General features: G+C 34.7%; 1 non-coding gene across 1 annotated transcript; it reads right to left on the bottom strand.

Moving 5' to 3' along the window:
- Window positions 1-337: 337 nt before the first annotated feature.
- Window positions 338-464, bottom strand: TRNAY-GUA (transfer RNA tyrosine (anticodon GUA)). Its single transcript has 2 exons — window positions 428-464; window positions 338-373 (listed from the first exon to the last, which is right to left on the bottom strand). It is a non-coding gene; the product is annotated as a tRNA-Tyr (tRNA).
- Between the last annotated feature and the right edge of the window lie 4491 nt (window positions 465-4955).

Genomic DNA, 4955 nt, shown 5'->3' on the forward strand with positions numbered 1-4955 from the left:
GCGTGAAAGAGCAACAAACATAGTCACACACTTACTTAGTCGCAAACTTTCACATTTATAATATTAGTAAGTTTTGCAAAAGATATCATACTTTGAGCAAATCTTCTGAGGTCCTACCATATACATCTGATAAGTAAATTAAAATACCTCCACTAATTACATATAGCGGAGGGATCGCACTTTCAAATCAGCCGAATTTCGAATGTGAAGGAAATTTGTTAAAAGGCAAAAAAGTACACCTTACTAACTCTGTACATAACTAAGTATACATATGCATACATGTTAGTATGTTTTAACTTTTTATTCACATGTAAAAATAAAAAAAATTTAACTGAATTCCTTCGAGCCGGATTTGAACCAGCGACCTATGGATTTCTGCTCGCTGCGCAGATGCGCTTGCATCGCTTGCAGTCGCACTGATATTCAACTACAGTCCACCGCTCTACCAACTGAGCTATCGAAGGCGCTGCGTTTTAGTATACAAATGGCCAATACAATTTATTATTTCTCAGCTGAAGTGATTTTATTTAATTGTGAGTCAGCAGACAAAAGTGATGGCGGTCAGTGATGGCAGGCCAATAGACACTGCTTTGAAAGAAGAAAAGAAAACAAAAAAATCAAAAATAAAAGCAAACTGAGCCTTATCAGTTAAATGTTGGCATTGTGCGGCATCAGCTTTGTTAGCGCCACTACACATACGTATGTGTGCAAATACATACATATGTACATTAGACCGAACCGAAAAAATAGTTCGCCGTACACCCCTGAGTGTAAAAAAAAATTTTGCAAGGCAATTTCGAAAAAAAATTTTGGTTATTTTGACCAAACCTAGGGGTAACTTTTTACGTTTTTCGTCATAATTTTGGCATTTACAGTCGGATCTTAAAGTATGATATTATCGATTTTCTTGCCTCAAAGTGGCAATTTTTTGTTCCTAAGTTCATTGACCCCAACACTCCATTCTAGAATTTACTCACCAGTTCTCATTTCTTAACACCTTAACGTGCCACACTAATGTCCGTAAATTATAGCTCACCAAAAAGTATTAAACTTTTGCTAAAGAAGTATTTTGATTATTCCAGTTGAGCTTTTAAAAATAAAATTGTGTTGCCAAATCTAGGCGTAGCAGAAAAATATAAAAATAAAGCCAAGGTTCAGCCGAAAAAAAATTTTCGTATACATCGAGCACAAATCAAATAAATGCATAAATGCATTTAGCAGCTTAGTGATGCGATCATAGATAAGCCAAAAGAAAAGTGAGCAATGGCGGAAGAAACCGCTGATATGGCATTTGTGAGTGACGAAGAAGGCTGAAGGCAGGAAGCCGACCGCCAACATGGAAAAATTAAATTATTTACTTAAATTCGTGCTACATATTTACATATGTTTGTATATAACCTAAGGTATGATCTTTTGTATGTAGCTGTACATGAGCCTTGTAGGAAAAATGCCACACAACTAGAAGCTATAAAACAAGATTCAGACAGTAGCACTTTGTTTTCGAATTTTTCGCTACTTCACCTCATGAAGACAATCAAGAAAATCTTCTTTGTATTGTCGGCACTTAATAATTTAACCGATTACTTGGTATTTCAAAGGTATGTAGTCTGAGTACTGTTTTAGACAGTTGTTCATTAGGTTTTTGCCTACAAAAAATGTATGTTGTCTCTTCTCTTCTCAGCTCTCTTACAATTTCAACATTCCGCCTTTTAATAAAAAATAGTTTTTCATGGAAGGGTTATTCATGGCGCGGCAGATATACATATGTAAGTACCATATGTTGTCCTTTAACTACCAATTTTCTATATCCTCAACAGGTTCGCGAACCTAGGGTATACTGAATAGTAGTAATCATCTCCACACAATTAGCAATTAAGGCAGGCGCTCGGATCTTCGATCCATGAAATTTGTAGAGAAAAGGAAGACATCAAGATCGCTTGGCTGCCATTACTTACGCTCAGTTGGATTTTAAAGACAGGGAACTAATCTATTTCTCTTTTCTCTATTGATAAATTTGTTAATTTCCTAATTTCTCAAAGTCAAGCCTGTAACAAAGTCAAGCCTGTAACGGAGCCAGCTTGATGGCTTTACTAAAAATCGAGCTGCCCATTAAAGTGAAATCATGGTTTTGCTATCAACAGCTTGGCTTGAATTTGAAGAGAGAAATCGGAGACTTTATCTATTCGGAAGACTTCTAGGTAGGACAGTCCATTTCGTGTGTGGATCCCACGCGTGCACCTGAAGTAAAATCTAATTTAAATCCCAGTTTCAAATCGGAATCTTAAAATAAATCTTCATCTTAATACTAATCTCAATCTTAATCTTAATCTTTATATAAATCTTAAACTTAATCATGCGCCAAACTTCCCCCGCCAACTTTTCCCTTCTTCTGTCGCGTTTTCGTTTCATTGGAAATTAGAGCCCAACGATCGTGCCGCAGCCCTCGATATTCTGACTTATGTAGATGGATATGATTTTTCGAAAAGATGGTAGCCCTAATCAAATGTATGGTCAAAGAAAAGCTTTTATAAAACACTCATATTTAAATATATCAGATACATACATACATATATTGTGAAACAGGTGGCAACCCTTCTCAAAAATATTTTTAAACTTAAATATATCGCGTCTGACATTGGGATAAAAATTGCAATTAATTGGTGAATTAAGTTGGGTTCGATATTTTTGATGACAGGAAATACTTCGAATTATACTCGTTCAGCACCAAATGTAAACATGATGTAACGAAATATGTTCTTCAAAATTAATTTTCCTACAGAGTATCAACCAGTAAGCGTTTGCTTACAACAGTTGATGCCTCGTACATGTTGACTTTACGTACTACGATCATTTTATGGTTGCGTTATTTTTCATATACATAACACATCTTTGGTGAAGCGCCACGTAAAAATAAAAAAAAAACCAACAACTATTTAACACACCAATTAGAATGCTCAGAAAAAAAACCAAAAAACAACGAAAAAAATTCGTGCAACAACTGCCGCCAAGGGAGATGTGGGCACTTTAGGAAATTCAAAAACAAAAAAAGTAATTCATAAGCAACTACTTAAAAAAAAAAACAGCGAAACAACAATTACAACAATGATTAACAAACATTTATTTATTTCAGTGAGAAAAGGTACTCGCTTACACAAACTTCCACAAATGCTGTTAGTGCAATCATCTTTGTGAATCGAAATGCTCTTACATGAACGGCGCGGCAATAAGCCAAGCGCCAGCGCATATCCTACAAGTAGTGTAGCTGAAAAAACTGACAGCTTTGGGATAATTACTTGATATCATAAAATAAAAAATAGAAAATAAAAAATCGTGCGCATGCGTATACATAAAGAACGCATCTTATGCGTGATCCCAAGTCCGTTCATCTTTTTCACAATAACTTCTACGGTTCGAGTTCTTTTGACTTTACATAAATATGTATGTACCTCAGCTCAGTTAGCGTTCTTAGCCGACATGGCGCTTATTCACTCATACATACTTATGCACAATTGCTATTTATTTATGTCCGCATGCACTTAATATTGACTTACCAAATACCAACAGAGAGCACTTCTCATCTACCTCATATTTTTTTTTGTGCCGATTTCCGTTTCTTTTCTTTTTTATTTTTGTTTACTTTACACGCTTGATTGGTGGCGCTAACATTTTTGGTAAAAAGTTACATTTAGTGGAAAATTCTTGATTTTCATTAGAGCACTAAAATTCGTTGCGGATAATTTTGAGTGTTGTGTGTGTACTTTTAATTTTATGTATGGATGTAGACAGGCATGTATGTAGGTATGTACATATGTACACATACTATATTTGTGGCTAAACTTCGTGTGCATCTTGTTAGATTTGTGAGTTATTACCAATTCGTCAGGACCAATTTTCTGTTTAATTTTTTCAATTTCTTCCAACTTCATTATTTATAGCATTTTTAATTTACGAAGCCTTTATTTTTATTGGGAAATGAAGCCGAACCTGACATTATGGAGGTTAACTGACCTCGGATTCGGGTTCAGCGAGTCGAAAACCCCATATATATGAATTTTCAGGTTTATTTAATGAATTTTTCCCGACTTGACCTTCAAATGACCTCGAACCTGACGTGATGGAGGTTAACAGACCTTAGCTTTGCATTAAGCGCGTCGAATAACATAGGGATATAGAGGTTTGGTTCAATTTTCAGAAACTTTTTTTTGTAAACCTATGTAATCGATGATTCTCCGATAAGCAATCGTGCAAACAAGTTTTTTTTTATCTAAAGACTGCTAGGGATAGAAAAAAACGTTTCATAGATTTTTACCATTGATGACCGATGGGTCATATAGGTTCCACATTTTTTTATACCCTTGCACAATTTTTATTTTTTTTTGCGAGAGTTTTGTTCAGTGTGATGGGGTCGCTGAACTCGAATCAGCTGTCATATCTTTGAATTCCCCAACGGATCAGTAATGGTTGTCAAAGGATTAAAGTGTTGACAGATTTTATTTTCAAACAAGTAAAGAAGTCTAAGTTAGTGCCAAGTCGAACACTAAATACCCGGCACACATTTTAAATGTAGTTTGTTCCAACTTTCTGAAATATACCATTAAATGATAAGCAGGGATGGTTTTACCCGCATTTCAAATATTTGCGATAATATGTTCAAGTAGACTTATTGCGGTAAACTTATTTTTTTTTTTAAGAGATGGTTCTGAATATCAACTGTGAGTAAATTAGCGTCCTTAAATTTCGAAATATTGAAGTTTCCGTATTTCTAAAATTTATCGTTATATGAAAAGTGGGCGTAGTTCTGATTCCAAATATTTTCAACATCTTACTTTTTTGAATCAAGTGCAAAAATTATACCGAGCTTGGGAAAATTTGTTAGAACGGTTACCGGCAGCTCCATCGCTTCTTTTTCATTTACAAATTTTATAAAAAAAAAAAAATCAAAATCAATATTTTGA

Source organism: Rhagoletis zephyria, unplaced genomic scaffold (assembly GCF_001687245.7).
Source record: "Rhagoletis zephyria isolate East Lansing unplaced genomic scaffold, Rhagoletis_zephyria_1.1 Rzeph_scaffold_00332, whole genome shotgun sequence".
Classification (NCBI taxonomy): Eukaryota; Metazoa; Arthropoda; class Insecta; order Diptera; family Tephritidae; genus Rhagoletis; species Rhagoletis zephyria.